This window comes from Anser cygnoides, chromosome 2 (genome assembly GCF_040182565.1).
Source record: "Anser cygnoides isolate HZ-2024a breed goose chromosome 2, Taihu_goose_T2T_genome, whole genome shotgun sequence".
Classification (NCBI taxonomy): domain Eukaryota; kingdom Metazoa; phylum Chordata; class Aves; order Anseriformes; family Anatidae; genus Anser; species Anser cygnoides.
The window spans coordinates 54,612,106-54,636,032 of NC_089874.1; the positions used below are offsets into that span (position 1 = coordinate 54,612,106).

Sequence of the window (23,927 nt, forward strand, 5' to 3'; positions counted from 1 at the left end):
AACAACAAAGTATCGAAAAATCATGAGAAAACATAATCAGGACAAAGAAAGCAAGACAATCGATGCCTAGAGCTCCTTGCCTCCATGATCTCTACACACAAAGCACATCATCACCTCTAAATAGCAACCTGAAACCTACTCAAGAGACTTACATAAGACATGACTCAAGAACTAAAGCAATGAATGTCAAAACATTCAAAGACACAGTACCCTCTGCTCCTAGTAGTAAAGGAATAACTACTGGCAGCATACAAAGGAGATCTTTGCAATGGAGAAAAATACCAGTAAAAACTTTCTTGGAGATTCAAAACCATCCAAACCAGTGAAGCTACACACTTTGCAACAGTAGTACAATGCACGACTAGAAAATCTTCAACCAGATGAGGTGCTGAAGTTTTCTTATGCCTCAACCAACTGATAGAAGCTCCAGAAAAAGTAACGATAACCTAATACCTAATATATGCTTCCATCTGACTGCTACTGGGGGCTCAAGAAAGCAATGGTTTTCTCTGAGACCTCTTAGCTAGCAGGTTACATTGCTTGCGATATACGGTTCACAAGGAATGGCAGCCTAACACGGAGACTAAAAGGTGACCCTGTAAATAAATGTCAGCTGCAAAATCGAATACCTTTCCCAGTCTGAGCTGAACAAACATTGCAGTATTGACAATGTAAGCAAAATGCTGAGAAAAAAAAAAAAAAAGAAGTCTATAATGAAAAAAAAAAAAAAGGAAAAAAAAACCACCCTAAGAAGAAACTAAGAGGGAATGTGAGAGGGAAAGAGCACATGGCAAACTTAATGCTAGTGTAACTCTGACCGATTCAGGTTCTTCCCGTGCTCATCGCCGCACCATCTGTGCTTAAATAAAAATGGAAGGGTTCCCAATCACGTTTTCTTTCTTTGTGCAAATACCATTTTCACATTCATATATTTAAAGGACTATGTGACTTATTGATTCAGAAATTAATCTAAAATGATGCTTATACAATAGACACCATATTGATTCATCATTTCTGTCCAGCAAACTGCTGAGGAATACCATCATTGCACTGGTCATAAGAACATACAGCAGAAATCGTTGATCAATTTCTTCCAACCTGGGACTTATGTTAAATGACTTGCACTCTAAAAAGACATCATATACACCTGAGTTTCAGCACTACCCCATTAATTGGCTTTCCTTCCTTGCTCATTAGCACAACGTACAACACAAGCCATGTATCAGGCCTCTTACCAGAAGCAGTGAAAATCTCAGTGCTTACAACCCAAGGAGGGGAGCAGACTTCATAACTGTGTAATCACAAAGAAGAAGAAGTGTTATTAAAGGATCCCTGTTTCTGAAACAGCACAACCCTGAAGAAACTCCAGCACTTATCACAATGAGCTGTATGGTGAGGAGTTCCCCCACCGACACCACATCCAGAGACGGGGACTTTGCACTGCAGACAATTCAAATTTCCCTCCTGGAAGAAGGAAAAAAGTCTTTTTTCATAACATTTTTGGATGATCAAACATTACTAACTTAAAAATACCCATTGCCAGTGAGTTATCAGGTTGTTCCAACATAGGCATTAAGAATCCAAAGCAGAAGCTGTTCCTGCCATCAGATTACTGCTAGCGATTCCTTCTTGACAAAATATAGGACAAATGAACATACTGCTAATACATACTGTGTTAATTATTCTGTGGTGCCATGTAGTAACCCTGACGGAAGCTCAGACGAATTGTGACGGATATGGACCGAGATGGTATTATATATAGCTTACATTTGTATTCAGTCAAGATGGCAGCTATAGCACACGCACGTTGTGAGGCTGAAATGAGCTTATGTTATGCTATTAAATACTAGTAATGGCGTGAAGTTCATAAAACCAACTTCACCACTGTCCTGTAACTTGATATAGCCCCAATCCTCCACTATAGATACCAGCTCCATGAACCATGTTAGCCTTTACACTGTAAGCACACACCAGGCCAGCACACAGCACCGAGGACGCCGTAAGGAGCAAATGGCCACTTCAAGACACCATGCTGCCAAAACACAGCTTAGATTAGAGGAAAAAGCCCCCTTGCCTTGGCTCCCACCAGCCACGGGCAGGTGGCGGGGTGCTAAACGCAGCAGCTCCTGTGGGCACACCGCACCTGTCGGGGATGAGCCGGAGTCGAACCACTGCAGCTCGTGATCGCTGAGATACCAGAATGCACACTAAACACATACACAGTTTGTAAGTTTACGTGGACTTATATACAAGCTCTTTCAACAAAAACACACGCTTACAACATACAGCTCTATTTTCTGACGCCAAAGTTTTGTTGCCTCCCCCACACTCCCCGCAAAGAAATCTCCGTTCACTTTCCTCAATCATTAATCATATTAGACTAATAAACATTCTGGCAACAACACTGTTTAAACAGCCTTCTCTCCACCCAAAATCCACTGGCAAATATTTTCACATACAAGAAGACCATCCCACAGCCCTGCCTTTGAACGCTAATCTAAACTGAGCTCTCCGAGCCAGCACAGTGAAGAGCTGCACTTTGGGAGGGGGAGTGCAGAAAAGAAATGAGAGAGGGGCCTTTAAGATGAAATAAAAATAGACTCCCTTGATCTTACCATGACATGGCCCAGACATTCTCCCTGTGGGGGGAAAAAATGTTTCTTACTGCAGTGATAGTTTTTATAACATTTTCTTCTTTTCATTTTCTTTTTTTTTTCCCTGTGCAACTTTGCTTCCTGAAGAATGCTTTATATAAAAGACGCGACATTTGGCAACCCAGCTATGCTGCTTTGTGAAATTCTTTTGGCAAGTGCCCTACGTGCTGACTGCATTAAGCACATTGTTTATTTATTTATTTGTTTAGGCAGAAGTCAAAGGGAGCAAGCCGTAGAAGTAACGTGCGACACGGCGCTGCTCCCTTCGAGAACGGGAGGGAAGGCGGCGAGGGAGGGGCCGGAGCCTCGGCTTTTGGGAAATCTCACCATCTGAGAGGAGATGACTCCAACCTCAAAGCGTTGCTGCAGCTCTGGGGCACACGCGGCGAGCTCCCGGATCCCAAGGCATTTAGCAAACATCAATTAATTAATTAATTAAGCCTCAATTCCACAACAAAGGCCGGTAGCATTACACATCTATTTTGCATACGGGTAAAACGAGCCACGGGGTAAACCTAAGCCCGCGCTGATCTCGCCCCGTGTCCCGAGGCGGGAGGCGCGCTGCCTGGCTTTGCCACGCAGGAGGGCACGGCACCGCCGCCGCCCTCGCTTCCTCCCTCGCTCCCCGAGCGAAAGCAGGAATGGGGAAGTCTCCCCATGCCACCGTCTGCCTGCGGGCACAGCCACGGCACAGGACCCCATATACAGCCTGGGGTTGCATTCTCGCAGAGGCAACTCCACAACCTCCAAAGGGTCGAGGGCTCGAAGCAGCAAGCCCCGTTGCAGCCTACCCGCACCACCACCCGGCCAGCAGGACGGCCGTATGCTTGTGGTCTGGGGCTATGGAACATATTTATGCTTACCAGAAAACAAGACACTTCTCAGAAACAATGGGATATTTTGCTTACGACCATGATTAGCCCCATTTATTTACACCAGGGACCAGCAAAGCTTGGTAAGGCATCCCAGGGGACACACAGCAACTGCAATTCACAGAACTGTAAAGCTTTCAAGCTGAACTGGAAGGAGCGATGGAACAGGAAAGGATGCGACACACCTGCCCAGGGACAGAAACAAATCCCCGAACATTTTCAGGCCAAACTGTGAGCAGCAAAAGGCCCAGTCCATCCAAACCAATTCTTTGATCAGCACATACACCATCAGGGAAATGCTGAAATGCAGTCTGGTGCCTTCCAGAGGAAGCTACCAAACCTCTGACCAATGTGACCTGCTGCAGAGGGGCACAGAAAGGCATTTTTCTCCATCCCAGAAAGCTGAGACAGGCCTGGAGAGCCTGGTGGATCAGGTGGTGCTGCTTCAAAGGCTATGTCTGAGCACACAAACAGATCTATAATGCACATATCCTTTGGAAAAGTTTTAAGCAGTTTGGTCTAAAAAAAAGTTACATGTTTAACATTAGGAAGGGGTTTCTACACAAGTCTACGAGAGGCAGCATTCACATCATTTGTTTGGGCCCCTGATAAAAAAAGAGTTTGATTTTGTTCCTAAGAAAAGAGAATTGACACAGCAATGTAAATGTGTCTTGTCTTTTGCTAGAAGAGCGTGAGTAAAAACTTCTGTCCCACTTGTTCTAAAACTTCTTCCTGCATTTTCTGACCTTGATTTCTAGGCCATTTTCAATGACATCAAGGTAGTTATCACAACAGCAATATACAAGCCCAATTCTACAAGATTTATTCAAAGCAAAATGACTTTAATCAGACCGCCAGTTTTAACAGAAGTTCGATGTGACCAAGGGCTCAGGACAATAAGAAGCAGACCTCAGCAGTCAAGTTAACCACAGAGCAACCTTCACCAACCATCTGTCCTTGGTGAAGCATACACCAAGCTCTCCTTTAAGAAGGGTTTAGGGATCTGAGCACCGGAAAGGGCCAAAGGGACAAAATCCATCCACACAGAAGTCACTGGCAAAATTCCCCTCACCCAAAGGAGAGAAATGCCGTAACTTCACAACTCATTCTCTTTAACCTGAAAGCTATAAAACAGCACTTCACGTAGGGGGTTCAATCCCAGTACACCAACAACAGACTGCCCACATGGATGCTTGTCTTGGGCTAGGACCGATTCTAGACATGCAGGCCAAAAGCAAGCAAGGGAAACCTCAGCATGAGTTGTCTGAAACTATGGTCTCATTAGCCCAACACGCAGGCAAACGCTGAAGTCAAGAGGTTTTGGTTCTGCACGTGTATACTAGATAGCAAGATAATGAAATACATTGTCCCAACACAAAATTTCACACCAAAATATTAATAAACACGCTTTTACTTTAAATAACTTAAAAAAAAGAAAAGAGTTATTCTCCACCAAACACATTTGTGAAGGCAACTAAGAGGGAGTAAGGTATTTTAGGATGATAGCTCACTAGCCTCAGGTACATGGTTCAGAGATGCTCCCAAAGAAAAAATTACACAGGTTAAAACTCAGTTACAGGTGGTTTACTTGTGGGGGAGGATGAGATTATGACAGAGGGGTAAGGCTTTGGGGGTAAAGGGTAGGACAGGACAGCACAGATGAGAGGGACGAGACTGGGTTGTTTTTGGCTTGACACTCGCTGAGAGAAAAAACAAGCGTGAGTCATAGTAAAGGTAACTCTAAGTGTGATGTGACTGCAATGGAGAACTGAGCAGACCACACTGCATGAGTCAGCAGCGCAGATAAAAAGGGTGATAAGAAGCAGCAGATGGGACGTGTCTTTACTAAAACAGCCCTGCAGGACACAGGCCTCCTTTGCTCTAATGCAGCGTCCGTGCCAAGCTGCCGCGCGCTGGCGCGTACACTCGTGATCCCATGAATCAAAGCAGCCCGCGCACAGAGGTTAGAAAAGCAGCAGGCAAACAGGTGCAGACAGATCCGCAGGCAAAAAGGCACAGGAAAGCAAAGCGAACACCCCCCCCAACACACACACACACACCCCTCAACCCTGCTCAGACAGCGGGGTGGGGAGGAAGGGATGGGGGGAAGGAAGCTGTCACCGGGCTCATGGCATTCAAGCTGGCCGCCGGCCAGCTCTGCTGCTCCTGCTGCTCACACTGCCTTCCCAGCCGGCGGCTGCAGCACGCCGGTCTCCCCGGCCACTTTCTGCCTCCCCAGCCGGGAGGCAGCCGCAGCAGCACGGCTCATCTGCGTCTCGAGAAGCCGAAAGGGCAGCTGGGGCTGCTCGCCGAGCTGTGCTCCGCTTTGCCTGCAGCTCGGACAGCTCTGTGAAACTGCTGGGTTTGAAAGCTCTTTCTGCACAGGATTGCAAGCCCTGCTTTGCTGTGAGAGCAGAGCTTTTAACCCCAAGAGCCCAAACACCGTTTTCTTGGGTAGAAAAACCATACGATCATACCCAAGCCCACATTAGCTGCAAAAATGCAACTTGCCACCCTGACCACAGAAACAACTTGCAATGGCGGTTCTTCGCGGGGAGGAGACTGGCGCTTTGAACCCGGTCAGAAAAGACCAGGGCCCCCTGTCACAGCTCAGGGGAGGACAGAGACAGGAGTTGAAGCTCAAATCGCCTTTCATCTTGCTTCTTGGCTGAGGTAAATTTATACCCTGCCTGCAAGGGGGTAAGACGGAAAGTAAAATGCTCTATTTTTAGACACAAGATCCTGCTTCTTCAGGTTCATCTAATTTCTAAGAAACAACCCTTGGCAAAAGGTCTGCACTTGAGGGGGATGAAAGATGACTTGTTTCATTTTCTTTTAGTGCAGCTCGTAGCATGACTAGCATAAATCTAAGCAGCTCTGCTTTAGCCACATATACATGCCAGCTGTTTCTATTTGGGAGAGAGTCCCTATATTCTAGGAATATAGAATATTATACATATACACTCGCACACGTATTTCATTTTTCCTAATCCATCCTGCCAAAATAAGCACATTGTGTCCAAGTATTTCAATGGAGTTAGAAGGTGTGCCTATCCCACCCCCCGCCCCAAAACATCCCTATTTATAGCTTTCAAAAGCTGGCGGGTTTGCCAAGGAAGAGCAGTTGCTGAGCCTCACACGGGCTGCAAAGCAACAGATCTGTTGTAACAGATTAACAGGCAGAGAGAGAGAGACAGGAAAGAGACACACTTTCCTCCTCTACACATGTCCTTGCTCTCAGAAGCGGCTTCGCGGAGATAATGACAGTAACAGCCCGTCTAAGGGAGCCGGACCGGGAGCCAGGGCCCATAGGAGCCCCGAGATGGCGGCGCTTGGCTCTGCGGCCTGGTCACGCACTGCCCTAGGCCGCGTGCGCAGGCTCCCGGCAGTAGGTAGAGGAACCGCTCTCCTACGGACATCGCAACCATTAGCGAAGGGGGAGGGCGGTCAGCATGCAAGAGAAACGGCGAAGTTAGTTTTCATTTCCTGTCGGTTTTAATCTCGTCTGGAGGCTTTGCTCGCTGCCACTTCCATTTTACGGCCTGCCTGCAGAGGAACCGCTCTGCATGCTCGCTGGCAGAAGGTCCCCGCTCGCTGCCGTCTCTGGTGCTCCTGAAATCCACCCCACCCTGCCCACCATTCACTGGCTGCAGCGACAGTGAATCAGCCTGCAACCACAAATCACTGTGCTGGTCTGCCCCTCGGAGCTGTACAAACAAGCACACGTCTGATTAGAGCTTCCACTGGCGTGCTGGTTAAAAGAGGAAAGCGCACAGGATTCATGGAAGTTGATGCATGACTTTTTTTTCCACGGTCTCACATCTTTCCCTTACCCTTCAAAGGGTCTAGCCATCCAGAAACCCCATTACGCTCCTTTTACTGCTGGTTTTCTCACTCAGTGGGCTCTTTGATATCCTTTGAACTCCTGATGTGAGTGCTTCCGTGTATTCTGCAGGCGATTCCAGAAATGCACTGCATAATTTGCACATGGACATAACAGTGCCTGCTAACCTGATGACAATTAGTGACAAATTATGATCGCAGCTCAGGCACAAGCTCAGAGAGGACTCCCGTGTCCTCAGCCTGGAGAAAGTGCTGCACCGACAAAACTCTTCAGCACGGAGGCTGCTAAGCAGTGACAAATCGATGACAAACCAGTACTGATAGCTCTGCAAAAAAGGTTCATACGTCTCTCAGCCACAGCCCCCTGGTAATACACACACTTCTGCACAACCCCTTTCAAAAAGGGTCATCGGATGCACTCAGCCATCCAACACAAGATGCAAGACACAGCCAGGCAAGGGTGACACCCTGCATCAAAGGTGGCTGAGGACAGACAGGCGCTGAGCTAGGACAGCAGAAGGCAAAGGTGCAAGTGACAGAGCACAGGGTTCGCGTTGCTGAGAGTTAACCAGCACAGTACGTGCCAGGAGCAATAACTTCCATCCTGGGTGAACTGTGATCGGGAGCAATGCCAGAGCGTGCGCAGCAGAGGAAGTCATGGCTAAAAGAGATGGAATAGGGGAAACTACCTGATCCTCAGCCAGAGCACCTCTCTGAAGATTTATCTCAGCACCACATCCTTAATTCCTTTACCAGTTTCCAAGAACTGGCAGTTCAAGCACACAGTAAAGGACGAAAATGAGCCTGCCTTGTATCTTTACATTCAGCTGATGTTTGCAAAGCCCTCTGAGAAGAAAAGCACCAGACTCCACAAGCGATCGGTGTTATCACACTTGATCCACATGTGCCTGTGAGCTTGCTGCCCTCCATGGGACCAACAGCCATCGCTGCAGTCCTGAAGGGACAGTGGCGTAAACCAGTAAGTAGCATTTTGCTTGCCTTTTTCTGGGAGAGATTATGTAGCTGTAGCGCGTCAGAAGACAAAATTGCAAACTTTATTCCTAAAATCTCTAAGTAGTGCTCAGTCTCACTTGCTGGTTTACAACTGGGTAAATTTGAAACACAGAGTCACTTCCATGAGACCCAAGAACATGACTGGGAACTCACTGGAAAAGCCCCAAATCCTGTTCCACTCCTCTATCCGCTGCAGAGAGTTATTCTCTTACACTGACCAATGTGGACCTAGATTACTGCTATCTACATGCTGAATAATAAATGATTTCTCACTTGCTCACTCCTATGTACACACACACAAACTTTTTAAACATTAGAGGTTAATTTCAGGTATGCAAAATCTGCATTGTGAGTGACTGGCCCTGGGAAAAGACAAATAAGCAGAAAAAAAGCGCCTAAAATTCTAAATATTTCTCTTGGCTACTGAGTAACTTTCTTAAATTAAGAAAAAGAGGCCGAAAGGGTACCCCCCAAAGACCTGCACTTCAGCAGGCTCATGCTCTGTGGTGCATTCATCCCCATGCTGGAGCTCTTGTCCCTGCAGGCCTGGCTGCCCAGCACAGTGTGGAGGAGCAGGGCCAGGGGCTGAGCAGGGGGAGCCTCACGCCCTACGAGGAGGGATGGGTGGGCCTGATGGTTCAAACATACTAAACTTATTCCTATACAGATGCACAAACACATGGTACGGGTTGTTTTTTTTAAAAAAAATGCTTTTATATATGTAAATTAACACATGCATTTTAAAATTAGGCTGTGGTGATCCACATTACATTCAAATACTGTATCAATTGACACCATCTGAATTCAGGGAATTATGGTCTTACTGCTAAGTCTTGAAGAAAAACAAACCTTGAAACTGACAGAAGTTATTGACCACACTTCTTAAAATCAGGCCTGACTGAATCCTACATCAGCTTTCAGTAGCTGTGGTGTTTCTTCTACAAGGCCAGAGAGAGTATCTTCTTTATTTCAATGCATTCAACAGCCCAAGCTAAACACTTACCTCAAATAAGAGAAAGGAACTGGAAGTTGTAAAAGAAAATAGGAGTTCAAATACTTTCTTAATAGAAGTGATGTGCAACAGTTCAGGATCTACAATTCACAAAACTCTCTAAAATGCTGTGATCACACACACACACACAAAAAAAGTGGTTTAATGACTGTAATTAATTGCAGTGGCTTAATTTTAATGCAGAACAAGCTTTTTTTTCTTTTTTTTTTTCTTCTTTTTTCCCCCTCTATTTCCCAGCTCCTATTTTAAGTAAGCATTTTGGTTATGTGACAGAAATGTTTCATAATCTCCTTTTTGCGAGCTTTTGCTGAACATTTATTTTCATTTGAATGTAGCTTGATACAAGTCACATGCAAAAATATAATCTTATAAACAGGGAACTGATAACACACCAGTGATTGTAAGAAGAAGTAGAAAACTCTTGAGGCCCCTAGAAATATGCGTTGGACTATCTCACTGATGGAACATCTGTAGAAATATAACATTGTCTAAGTTGGAAAAGATATGAAATTATTTGAAGTACTGAAAGCATCCCCTTCTTTAAGGACAATACATAAAAAGAGTAAATGCAAATCAAGATTTAGAAGCTGATTGTTTTAATAAAGGTTTCCTGCTTGCAGATTTTAGTCACGACTGAAATCAGCATTTAAATCCCACCGAATAACCCCCCAGGGCAGGAGCAGTGCTGATTCATTTCTCATGAGATGGGACACTGAAGATCATGAAGAAGAGTGTTACTTTACTGATGCATGGCAGATGCACTGGGACAGAGACAAATGCACACTAGTATTTTAAATTTAAAAAAGGCAGGAGGTAAAATATATGCACATATGTGCACGTGTGAATGTACGCCCTCATTTTCTTATCACACTAGATCACAGATCTGAATAGCAGCAGACTAGAAGAAGGAAGCTTTTGCCCAGAGGTAAGGGCCAGCAGCTCTCGAGCATTCAGGGCAGTTCTCCCAGATGCAAAAAAAGCGAGGACTGGCACAGCAGCTAGTTTCTCTGAGTAAGCACAGCACTGCGTGGCCAGAGCTGCATGGCTGGGGACATGACCACGTGGTGATGTCTGACCGCTCTGGGTTAGCGTGGATCCTGCCAGGATTATGATAAGCCTTGCTAAATCCGTGCTGGGCACACAGTGACTCTGCGCTGTCCTCCGCCAGTGCTCCTAGTCCCAGGATGACAGTGACAAAACAGCCCTCAGGGCTGTCAAATTGGGAGCCACGCTGAGCAGGAGCAAAGGAGCCTAGCTGCTCTCACCAGACTCAAACGGCATGGTCCTACCTTCTCAGGAGTCTCACAGAATGGTTGAGGTGGGAAGGGACCTCTGGAGGTCACCTGGCCCAACCTCCTGCTCAGGCAGGGCCACCTCGAGCAGGCTGCCCAGGATCATGTTCAGGAAGCTCCAAGAAGGGAGCCTGTCTGGGCAACATGTGCCAGTGCTCTGTCACCCACGCAGTAAAGAAGTGCTTCCTGGTGGCATCCTGCAGCACCGCTGACTGTTCCCACTTGCTATGGCAGCACAGATCTCCTCTGCCCTGCCCTGCCCTGCTGTGAGGAGGGGAGAAACTCTGTTCCAGAAAGAAAAAGAAAAAAAAAAAAAAGCCTTTTTTCTCTTGTGGCAGAAACTGAGTTAAAAGGATCCAGGGAACTTGCAGAAACTGGCGAAATCACAGAGGTGATCCTCCAGCAAGAATGAAAGGAGGAGAGTATCCACTGGGAAAGCATCAGCCATTTCTCAAGGCAGGAAGTTACACTCTGCAGAAGAGCATCTCCTTTTCCCCCGCACCACCCCCATGTACTGAACGCCAAGTGCACGGGGAGGTGCATTCACGGAGGCTGCACGAGCTGCCAAAAGCTTTTTTGGCTTAAGCAGCAAAGGGCGAGTTTGAGGTTTGCTCTTCGATTGCTGTCTCATGCGCTTAACGTAAGGAGACAATGGAGGAGAACAACTCACACAGACAGCAATGAGGTAATTAAAGCCTAATTCTGCTCAGCCTGCTCCCCGACTCCACACAAAGCAAATACACGAGTGCAGCAACACCTAGGTTGCAAATACAACATCACACTTCAGCGCAAAGCTGCCGTGCCTCACGGAGTACTGCTGGCTTTACTACGGCCACGCTATGCATTAGCGGGTACTGATTGTGTTTGCACAATATTTCAACAAGCAGAGCCAACCAACATCACTTCCTCTATTTCTGTATACGAGTAATATATTTACAGGAACAGCCTTTTGAAACGTTCCAGTAAAATTAGCTTACTCACAGATTTTTTTTTTTTTTAAACTAGAACAGAGAGCAGAAGGATAATATCATCATCGGGTTTTGTGCATAAATCAGTCGGCTATTTACCGCTGATGTGTTGCAATAATGAATTGCCACTATCTTTTGAGTTAGTTGTTGTTATTACAGTTTACCTAAGTTCACGGGATCACACATTCGCGCACAAAAAACATTCCTCATTATTTCCTGGGAAACGACCTTCAGAGGCATGTATTCCACCTCCTTCCCCAAGGCAATGCCCAAAATACTCCTGGAGGAGGTTTGTCTGTTTTACAAAAACCTCCAGCGATGATGCTTCCACAGCTCTCTCAAAGGCAAACGACTGCAGCACCAAAATACCCTTATCACTTGAGAGCTTTCTTAAATGCTTACCTACGCCTTGCCACCTCCAAATTAAGCCCGTTTCTTCCCATCCTAACCCTAGCAGTCCTGCAGTTCAGCCTGTTCCCTCCCTCCCCACAACAGCCTTCCACATATTTGCACACTGCTATCACGGCTGTTACTGGCCTTCTCCCATGTAGACTAAACAATCCTAATTCTTTCATCTTCTTTCCCAGGTGGTGTTTTCCAAGTCTTTGATCATTTTCACTGCCTGCTCTCTCTGGACGTCGTCCAAGTGGCTCTCTACTAGGCTGTACCCCAAACCGGGTGTTGGGCCGCTTCCAGCACCGAGCGGATGGGGTATTTTGTGGGTTTTCTTTACACATCCCAGAACAATGCTTGTCTGGGGAAGGGAAGGGAAGGGAAGGGAAGGGAAGGGAAGGGAAGGGAAGGGAAGGGAAGGGAAGGGAAGGGAAGGGAAGGGAAGGGAAGGGAAGGGAAGGGAAGGGAAGGGAAGGGAAGGGAAGGGAAGGGAAGGGAAGGGAAGGGAAGGGAAGGGAAGGGAAGGGAAGGGAAGGGAAGGGAAGGGAAGGGAAGGGAAGGGAAGGGAAGGGAAGGGAAGGGAAGGGAAGGGAAGGGAAGGGAAGGGAAGGGAAGGGAAGGGAAGGGAAGGGAAGGGAAGGGAAGGGAAGGGAAGGGAAGGGAAGGGAAGGGAAGGGAAGGGAAGGGAAGGGAAAAGCTGCCTGCTCAGCAGAGCACTGGCAGCACATCTCCCAGGGGACAAGAGAGCAGGACATGCCACAGGCTGGTTTCCTCTGGTGGTCTGGGAGCCAGCTGTGATTTTTAACACCCTATTCAACTAAACCAGGCCAAACTGCCTGCAGCACGGCCCAGCTCCAACTCGCAGACCTTCCGCTGCAGGACCACTGTTGAGTCAGCTATTCCCCATCCCGTGCCGTGCAGCTGGGTATTTCTACCCATGCACAGTGCTTATGTTTGTCCCTTCTTGTTGTTTTTTTCCCCCAAACCATTCGTCCAGTTAGTCAGGGCCACTCTGAACTTCAGTCTTGCCCTCTGAGGAGCCTGCAGCCCCCCTCCGTGCTTCCTATCCTATGTAAATTTAATAACTGCTCTCACTGCTCCATCAATCATTTCAATAATGAAAACAATGAGTATTACCAAAGCCGGGACAGATCCCTGGGGAATCTCACTCACTCCAGTCTTGCAGTTTAACAGCAAACTGAATAACTACTTTGAATAGTGCCTGGTGAAATTCTCTGCACCCACATTACAGACTGACCGACTAGCTCCACAAGCTGCTTAAGAGAGCACCACGTTAGAAAGCACCCAAAGCGCCCCATTAAAGGTAAAACAATTTCACTTCCATCAGAAGTTCAATTACATTGTCACAAGCACTGTTGGAAAGTCTGTGTTAAGTACTGCCGTAAAAATATATAGCACGCTGGTAATAAGAGGAATAGGAGTGATGACAACCAAGCTTTAGGATGGCAGGAAGAACTGCAGCTCAACTGAGAGAGACAGCAGGAGCCTGACTTGGCTTCCAGCAAGAGAGAGGCTTGGAAGAAGCAAACTGAAACCCAGTATAAAAATGACAGGAATTTCGTACCTGCCATCAACTGCTGCTATCAGTAAAAGAAGATTCAATCACACAGGTAGCTTAAAAAAAAGCACACACAAAACCCACAAAACCAAACAAACAAACAAAACACTTTCTTAGCTCTTCCAGATGTTCTACTGATAGCATCCCTAACAGCCTACCCTGCTCATGGACCATACACATGCTAGACACCAAAGATCACGTCTCCCAGAACCCAGAAGTACGGTTTCATCAGCCACTAAAAGCATCCCCAGCGCCACACCAGAACCAGAAGCAAGTGGCAGCGGCTGGTGCCTGAAACAAGGAGAAAGGGTAAGTTCCATGGAAAGTGAAAGGTGAGGCAGCTTTCCAAAGCTGGCTCCCTCTGCTTGCCGAAATAGCAATGCCCTGCCCACGCCTCGCTGCGACTTCTGCGGAAGATGCGCTTGTTTCCCAGGAGAGCTCACTCTCGCAACGCAGATGTGTTTTACTGAGGCAATCGCCTTCCGTTGCGTAATGCAACCCGGAATTAAACATTATATGCTATTTAGTATATTTCTAAAATGTAAACCAGAAGTTACAGCCGAGCTCAATGACACTGCCAAGAATGTGAATGCTGTGATTTTAGCGGGGAAGAACATATTCTCCTCCCACAGCTTACTCCGAGTCGTAATTTTTCCAAACTCTGTTGTCGTTGTCAGGAAAACGCTAAGTAACACATCTGTGCTGCTTTCCTTTCGATCTTTGGCAACTGTGGGTACCACCAGCTCAGGACCTCACGCTGCTGCACCGCCCACAGGTGTTCTGGTGGCTGCACTGAGGTACACGGAGCTGGATCGTTCACCTCACGTCCTGCAATACTGGGGCAAAAATCAGGAAGAAAACCCCCTGGCAGCCATTTCCAGTCACCTGCTTGAACCAGAAGGAACAAGACTGCAAGATGCTGAGGAATACTTTGGATTTGCATTTTTCCTATAGTTTCCAGGAGTTGCACAATGCTATTCTTCAGAAGAATACAGGTCCCTTCTGAAATGTATTATGCATAACCCACTTTTCCATGGCGGAAAACTCACCACGGGAATACTGTTTGCTCATACCAGCAACGTATCCCAAAATTACAGTCATTTATAACCTCATTTCATTGACAAAAGAAATAATATCGTTCTCTTCTGACAAATATCAGTACACAGAAAAAGTAATGAATAAATGCCTATAAACAGGTATCAAATAAAGCAACTATCAATCACTGTAACAAAGTTTTAATTAAATCATATGTTAAGTAAAAAAACACTGAAGTAAAACCAATCCACATAAACCAAAATCAAAATAAAAATCTGTCACTCATGCCAAAGCAGAAAAAGCACAATTCAGAGCACTAAAATATCATAACCTGTTAACTGAATGGTCATCTAATTGTTATTTGTCAAACTCCAAGTTTGCTAAATGAAGCCAAACGTAGGGATTCAGCAAAGTATTTAGGCACGTGCTAAAGTACATCTGTATTTTAAGAATGTTTTTAATGTGACAGAGAGCTTAAAACTCTGGAAGTATTCACATATTCCTCTACAATGATTTCTTTCTGAGAGAGAAAATATTCAGTTATCTGCACTGTCCACATTTTAGTATTACAAATCAAGTCAGCATTTAGCCTAAGTTGAATACATATTTCTGGAGACACATTAGAAAGAACCCCAAGGATTAGTCCCAACACAAAAGGATGAGGGAGTTGCCTGCTGTCATCCTGCCAGTTTTGCAGAATAGAAGAGTTAGCAAATAAGGCATGAAAAGATATGAGCAAAGAAACTCATACCTGCGAAAAATGCAGCAACATCAGGTGTGCAATAAAATTATAGTAAGTAGTAACAGGCCCACAAGAATTCATAAGAATTACTGGCCAGCTGAAAGCCCTTTTGGCCTCAGCTGGCAATACTCAGCACCCTTAAAGCTGGCTAAAACCTCCATTTCATCTGCTACTGTAAAGTAAAGGATATTGTCTGGTTTTTTTAATCCCTTATGTTGATGCTAACAGCGATATCAAACACACGCACCTTACTGCTTTAGGGAGGGCCCAAAAAGTCCTCTCTTGGGCTTTGAAAATCTCTCATTCATGCAGCAGACAGCTTTCACAGCACAGTGAGTTACAGAGCAGTGAAGAAGGAAGAGCATCATTCAAGTATGTGGGTGCATACACACACGCGTGCAGGGAAAGTGAAGAAAGAGGCACGCACACTGTATGATAATTTTCTGAATATGGCAACCCAACCACAGACAGTGCAGATGGACAGTCATGTTGTGAAAATACAGAGTTGATTCAACACCACCATGTCTAGCAAGATGGGCTGGCAGGTTTCACAAGGCAAAGGCTACCTCTGGGGGTGGGGAAAGATGCAGCGGGGGTGAGGAGCTCTGCGCCAGCCTGGAGCTACCTTAAAAGTCACTTTAATTAATCTGATAGATAAAATTCAACAACAAAAAGATAGAGAAAAAGAACAAAAAGGCTTAACTTACTGAATTAAGACACCACTTTAAGAGGTTTCCCCACTTTCCCTGCTGTAAAGCACTTCTGAAAAATTCAGCCACTGAGCTACTGCTTTTCTTGACCTTTTCGCTGAAAGAGAGCAGAGTAAAAACAGGAAAGAGCTAAAATGATATGCAATAAAGATGCTTCATGTTAGGAAAGTCATTTGAGTCACGGCTGCAAATTCAGTCTGTGTCAGATTTGCCAATATAATGCTTGGTAAAGACTATCTATTAACAGCACCAGCAGTCAAAATGAGTGTATGGTCTCTCAACATAGCACACCATATACCATGCAGCTCTACAGTATTTGCCTCTGTTCCTGGTTTTCTGCACCCAAAAACTTACTTCAGGTATTATGATTAATGTATAATAGCCTGAGTCCCAAGGAGATTTGCTCTTCTGATTGCCCTTTTCTTAACAATAATGCAAATAAATATGGAAATACATCTATTGTCTGAGGAATCCTTCCACTAATTTTGTTCTTTGATGGTTTGGCTGCTTTAGCATAGCTAGGAATCAAGAGTAAAGTGGATCATAGCTCAATATAGAGTGTGGTTAATCTTCCCTTTGCATAATGCTGGTACACTATGGCCCAAATACCAGAGATTTATTTGATGTGTACATGCTTTCAAGCATTAGTAAACAAGTTGCAACCCATTATGAAAGAAGAACGGATCCAAACAGTTGTGAAGCTCTTTATATGTGCTAGACTGACACAGGCAGACTAATATACTTACATTTGCATGTGTGCTAATTTTTTAATTTGGGAGACTATTTCACCAAGAAATACTGTTTTTTAAAATATGACTAAAAGTGCACCTGAGATCACTTCCCATGTCCTGCTGCAGTATTGTCTGAAGCATGACAGAACTGGTAGTTAGAGAGGCACAGTTTTCTCTTTATCCTTTTCTAATTGATTTTATTCCTCTTATCCACTTAAGCGCACGGAAGTTACTTATATGTATCAGTGCTCTTTAGATAAGAGACCCAGTGTGAGCCTACAGTACTTTAACACATAGGCAAAACCAACCAAGCTTTAAATAAGCCATTTGCACGATACGGTGCAATTTTTCTACCTAGTAAAGAAATATGACCCCGTGCTCTGGCGCTGGCATTAGAGGACAGTACCTAAGTCCTTGCCCCTCACATACACGCGTGATTTTCAGCAGTTCTCCTGGAGTTTATACTGTACTCACTGACACCCGCATAGGCTGCAACCGGACAGCATCAGTCACTTGCTGTTTCTGGCCCAGATTTTACCCTCTTCTGTGCTAAACACTAACTTGAAATGACTCAGGAATAGTTTCCTCTGGTTTTTCCCCATAACGAGGAAGCCATGACAGGGGTAGAAAGAAAACTGTGGGCAGAGGGAGAAGGACCTTTCAGCCAGCAATTCAAAAATCTCAGCTATGGAGGGAATCCAGCAAACCTACACTGCGAGAGTGGGCTCCTCAGATGAAGTCTCAAAACTTGGTGGCAACTAGCAAACGGACATAAAAGCATATGCCTCTGAAAGCAGTGCTGTGAGAACAAACACATCAGTGACTGTGAGACTCCAGGATACCACAAAAAAAAAAAAAAGTAGCGCAGTAAAAAGAGAGGATGCCAGTGTCTCAGATAAGCAGTTATGGCAATGTTTACTTAAACTGTTCTGCTGAGTTGTTCCCATTTCAAACACAAAACTTTGATTTAAGGAAGAGACTTGCAGTACTGTCTTCGTATTTTTTTCCCCCTTCAAAGCATGAAAGTACTTCCTTTTTCAAAACCAAATGAACAAAGTTTACATCCAAACCCTCTCAGACCCCCAAATCTCACATCTGAACTCTATTAAAAGCAACAGTCCAGCCAAACACTCCAACAATATATTTAATAGCCTATAATGTTTTTAACGCCCTGCTGCCTGAAGTCTAAGGTCTGGAAGACAAGCCAAGCACAGGCACCCAGGGGCAGTGACCACAACAGGGAATGTGCACAAAGACCTGGTTATCTCCCCTGGCTCTGCAACCACCACTCTCACCAGAGCAGGTACTCTCCCACTGCAGAGGGTAGGAACACAGCCCACCTCTCAAGGAGGAGGGGGCCTGAGGCAAGGAAATGAATCAAAGATGACAGTTGTGCCAAGCTTGTAAGCATGGAGCTACTCTTTCAAACCAAATCGTACAGTTTTGTGTGTGTTTTGTTATTTGATTTTATCAGACCCCGTCTTTCTCCTAGCCTACTGCTTCCCTCTTGCCACTTAAGGTTCCTCCCATTCATTCTTACTTCACATTCTTCAAGCTGGAAGATTTCTCAGATCACTTCCCCAGTTCAACTACAAATAAACTTAATGGAAAAACTTCTGGACCCCACTCGGAATTAGATTGGCCATTTGCCTTGTGCTCAGGTATGAGCATGCTGCACATCCAGCAGTACTCCTCCCTAGCTGGCCTAATGGATGCCTGAGAAAAGCGTTTTGATGCACACTTGCTGATCGTGACACTGGAAAACACAGTTCATGCTGTCTCCTGACAAAAAGCCACAGCACATGTTCTTCTATTTAAGGTGTACGTGTAGAAAATTAAAAATATCTTTTCTAGTAAGCTATGCAAAGCAGAAACAGCCTCCTGGTACTATTACAGCTCACTGGAAGCTAAAATCATACTAATTATATAGTTCACCGTGAACTCCAGCAAGGCTCCACAAATCCTAGGTGTCCTAGAACAAAGAATATTGCTTGGGCAAAGCCCCTGGTGGGTGCCTCCCTGCCACCACATGTGGGCGAGTCCCACGAAAACATTAGGGGAACACAGCTGGGAACCACAGCTTTTCTGCCTGCTGCTCCTCCTCTGTTGTCCTGCATCATTGCACCAAAAGGTGAAGGACAGGAGCAAGGCCACACCTTGCTGGTTATTTTTCCAGGGCATCAGGAGCTCCAGACTGCATAGCCACATACACCAACAACACTCCTGCAGTCATTTTTAGGTCTGACATGAACCCTGCAAGGGCCAAAAGTCCTACTCACAAATTCTCCATCCCCTTCAGAGCAAGACCTTACTCCCCTATGTTGCACAACACTGTTCTCCACGTAAGGCTTTTCTAAACATTGAGCCTCCTACTGATGGGCATTTTCCACTGACTTGCCAGTCTTCCTGTTCAAGATTAAGCAAAATTGTGGATGATTCCACAGCTCGTTTCATGTTATCGTGCCAGTGGGCTGATGTGAATTTGTGATGAAGCAACAGAGGATGCACATTCAGTTATGAACTACGCTGAACTTTCAAGACTAGTTCTTCTGTTGTGGGCCCATCTAAAAGGGGTGCAGTGGAATTTTTTAAAAAGCTTTCAGAGACATTGAAAAAAAAAAGGAAAAGAAAAAGATTATTTGCATAATATCTAAATAATGTAATGCAGGCTTTTTCACTTCCACGCTTCGGTATCTAAAAAATGGCCAGTGGAGTATGATCATGTACTACAAGGTCAGATGAAGGAATGGATTCCCACACACTGACAGCAACAGTTTATTGCCTTTCATAATGAAAACAAGCAGAAAATATTTCACTCTGAAGGATGATTTTCCAGCAAACTCTTGAGGTCTCTGAAAACAGCCATAACTACTACACTGCTACTAGCAGAATGTTTGGTAACTTCACAGAAGACATTGTATTTTAAAGATTACAAAGTTACTGAGATTAATTACTTTATTCAAACAGCAGAGAATTCTGGATATCAAAAAACTGCAGATATATTCACAGAGAAAGACAGAGGTGTCAATCTATTGCAAACCTACATGAAAGAAGCAGGAGAAATGACGTGAAAATGAAAGAAATTTAATTAATCATCTACAACGTAATCAGGACATTGAAAAGATAACTTTATGATCTCCTTTGGCCTATGGGAAGACTGAGCAGGCTTTCTTTGATCTTTGTCAGTTTGCGAGTTGCTCCCCTGGAGAAGCAGCTCACAGTCAGCAGGTCCACAGACCACAGCCACTGGTCACTGCCACCACCACAGAGCACAAACTAGAAGCCACCGCTGCATTACAAACCAATTAACCAACGTAACCAGTGATGCTTTACAGCCCGCAACCTCCAGCCAAGACTGCAATGACGTATGCTCTCCCAAAGGCCTACACGGTGCAGCACCGTCGCATCCCCACAGGAGCGCCATTAACGAAGGACAGCGCAGGTGCTTTTGCCCAGCCACAAGCTCCGTGGCCAGGAGCAAGCATAGGGCCTCTCTGGTCCCTGAGGCTTCAGGAAAACCTCAGCTGGTCCTGCCACTGAGATGTCCCCCTCCTGCACAAGGGGGAGTTCGCAATTAGCACTGTGTGAGGGCTAGCAGGCCCTGGCTGCGAACAGGGCGCAGCTTGCCTCCACACCTGAAGTGTCACAGGCTTGCCTGAGGTGAAAGATGAGAGGTGAAGAGAGTGGGATACCTGCAAGATACAAGTGTAACAATGCATTTGTTTATTTAAGGCCCTTTATTAAACAAAGATCCCACAGAAGTTCAGGTGCTGTACACAAAATAAACCTGCCACACTGAAGTGCAACAGAAAAGGGTGGGCAGAGGCAGGCAAGAAAAAAGAGAACCTGGTCGCCCACCTCCGGGCAGTTCCCAGTTCCTCAACAGCATGCATGTAGACAAGGCCTCAGCTTTCGTGGTTTCAAGCAAAAGATACCTAACGCTGCAGTAACCTACTCCCCAGTCTCCTAACCGCCGCTCCAGGAAGGACAGATGGCTGTCAGTCCACAGTTCCATCATTTAAACCCCTACTCCTGAAGGTTAAGAGATGCAATACATGTAACTTCTCCAGATTCAATGAAATTAGTCTCTGATGTAGCACTAGCTGTCCAGCACTTTTTCTGAAAGGCAGGGCAATGGGCTGCACCCTCGGAGGCAGGGCATTCGGCTAGCTGGTTTCAGTGCTTCACACGTATTAATGAACGAGACAGCAACGATGGAAGAAAACTTTCTGGGTTACAGTCCTGACTTCAAGGTTTTAAAATCACTAGCTGGGAAACCCACTCTCCAGCTGGCTAATGATTCAGCCTTGAAAGCAAATATTTAATAATTACTTAGTAAAGGGAAGTTGTGGACAGTTACACCTCAGGGTATTTCCAGAAATGACAAGTATTTTAAAATGCAAATTTACAAATTCTGCAGCATACATAATTTGAATATCTAGTGTACATCCTGGCCACATACCGTACTGCTAGCAAATACCACAGTGGGAACAGTTTTTCCAGGACTACATATATCCCCAATGACACATTAGAATGCAGTTTTAAACAACAATGCAAAGATAAAAGCATGCTGCCTATGGCACGCTTTAGAGCTGTTACCATATTCTCTGTCAGTAATCTATGGATTAATAGGGCCCTGATGCACTATAACACGTTGGCCGCTCACAGCTCCATGGAAGATTATTCTCTTACCATGAACATTAGCTGAGGATTAGGCATATGTCACAATTATTCATTCAGATTTTTAACTTGGTCAACTCTAAGATACTACAGTTGGTGTTTAGTTTTTATTATTATTATTTAAAGATATGATCCTAATTCCATTAATTTGCACCAATATCAAAGGAGTAGGTTCATGCTCTAAATGAGAAGATTAATGTTATCTTAACAATTTATTTCTGTCTCCCTAAGAGCAGCTATACTAGATAAAAAAATATATATTCATTTAACCTATTATTCTGCCACTGATCGTAGATGCAGCTGATACTTAGGGAAACAGTTGAAGAAATAGAGCAAGTATAGGATGTAAAAAAAAGTAATTTGTTCCAGCATGATTACTCCCATTTTTGGCTGTGCTCAAAATCAAGATGCTTTTCTAAATCTTGCTGTTAGGAACAGGCAGTAAAACACATCTATATAATCATCTGCAACAGCAACCCATCTTGTAAACAGGCCAAAATCTCCTGATTATTTTGCTTTCTTGGTTTTAATTTAGAACAGAGTGGATAGTCAGGTGGATAACTGGCCACAAGATAAAATGTCATTTACTGGTTAAGACCTGACCTAAGATGTGGGAGATTCACCTTCCACCCCTTCTCGCTCTAGAGACTCCCCATACCACCATCAGTATTTGAGTCTGTGCAAAATGACTTCAAAATAATAACAAACTGGAACACTTCCAGAACAATGTTTTCCATCCACTCTGTAAAGGCTGTGAATCACCTAACAAACAGGGCAGCCCTGGAGAGATTTCCCATGTGTTACTATTTTGCCCAGATCTCCTTAGCAAAAGTGAAGTTGTCCCTACCACATTCAGCAACTCGGGCCGGCTACAACACCACCAGCATCAGCTTGGGGTCAAGAGCCTTCCCGCTTTGTGTCTGCATGGCGGCAGTGGGGGATTTGCATTACTTAACAGAAGTGCTGTTGTTCCAACCTTCGGACAGGAAAGCTGACAACCTTCAAGGATTCAGTATTCCCTAACATCCCTGTTGGGAAACGGGTGGTTTCTGTGTAGGTTACTAGCACTGAGACATAAAGGCACTGCAACAGTTCTAGTGACTTGGCCAATTTCTCTTCCTAGTTATAGTGGGTGACACACAGCAAAAATGAGGCTGCTCGCACTTCAAAATGCAGAAAAGCACATCTTTGTCATAAATATGTTGAAGTAGCTAAAAGTAGTAAACATTTCAGAAGATAAACTATATATACATATTTAAATATGTACCTACCTTTTTTAATTGTCTGATAAGCCATTTGTGCAGAGAAAAGCATTATACTGTGCACAAGTATGCTAAAATTACATTTGCATTCTAAAGATAAAAGTTACCATTAATCACATCTGAAAACAAGATTCTGAAAGTTCAAGATATATTTTTGAAGGGAAAAAGAAGTCACAAGTACCAAAGTGCTTTCAGAAGGGAGGCTGACAAACCATTTCTTCCTGCTCACCCCCCAAAAGAAAACTTTAACTAGCTTGCACACAGATACCTAAAGAGCTAGATACGAACTGGGGCAACCTATACCAACAGTATAAAGCCAAAAGCATGTTCCTACATACTCTGTTATAGGGAATTTTGGAAAGCAATGTAGCTGGTGATAGCACTGATAGGTAAGTGACTTACCAAATCATCTACGTAACAACATAATTGCCAAAAGTTATCAAAGTCTTATCAACAGTGGGGCACCATCCATAACAACACTGCACTACACACAGCGACAGAACATAAACAGAAATATTCCTGTTCCTCATGTGGGCTTGGCTTTGGCTGGCCTCCTCTCTTTGCAATGTACAATATCAGTAGTGATTTTCACCAGTCTCCATCTTTATTTTGCATCCTTTCTGGGAGAAATTTGTTATTCTGTGAATGCAAAGAGGCAGCAGTCCTTGGGCTCCAACATGTATGTAGGCTGCCACTTCTTGCATACTTGTACATGAAACACTGCACCCTCCACCTACCCTGCTACCACCACACATTTTTATAAGAACAAGGCAAGCCATAATGAACTTACAAGTAAGAGGGTGTGCAAACACACTCATCTGCACACAGACGTGAGGACAGAAGGCTTGCTTCCTTGTTAAAAAAAATAAAGGAAAAGAGAAAGCCAGCCCTACTTTATTCTCAGAAAAGAAAGCTCCCTCCTTAATAAGTACTCTGTAGCCACATCTGGATGCTACAGAAGATAACGTTTAACAAATTTCAAGCGACTTTGAGGCTGGACAGTAAAGCCAACACATTCCTTTGCATCTTTTCTGTACCTACACACACTTTTGTATTTGGACCTGTGAATCCAAACCACTTAGTAGCCCTGTGCTATTGACCATTCTGAGACAGTCTTCATCAATAGAAATTTGGGGTGGG

At 44.8% G+C, this 23,927-nt stretch overlaps 1 protein-coding gene across 14 annotated transcripts in view; it reads right to left on the reverse strand.

The window, feature by feature from the left end:
* The window catches only part of ATXN1 (ataxin 1), a 295,425-nt gene that overhangs the window by 249,786 nt on the left and 21,712 nt on the right, over positions 1 to 23,927 (reverse strand). For 11 of the 14 annotated variants that reach the window (XM_066992103.1, XM_066992099.1, XM_066992091.1 and 8 more), the window contains exon 3: positions 16,112 to 16,211. The exons of the other annotated variants lie outside the window; for them this stretch is intronic. The gene's annotated coding sequence lies outside the window, so the exon portion shown is untranslated. The remainder of the gene's footprint in view (positions 1 to 16,111; positions 16,212 to 23,927) is intronic. 14 annotated transcript variants of the gene reach the window in all.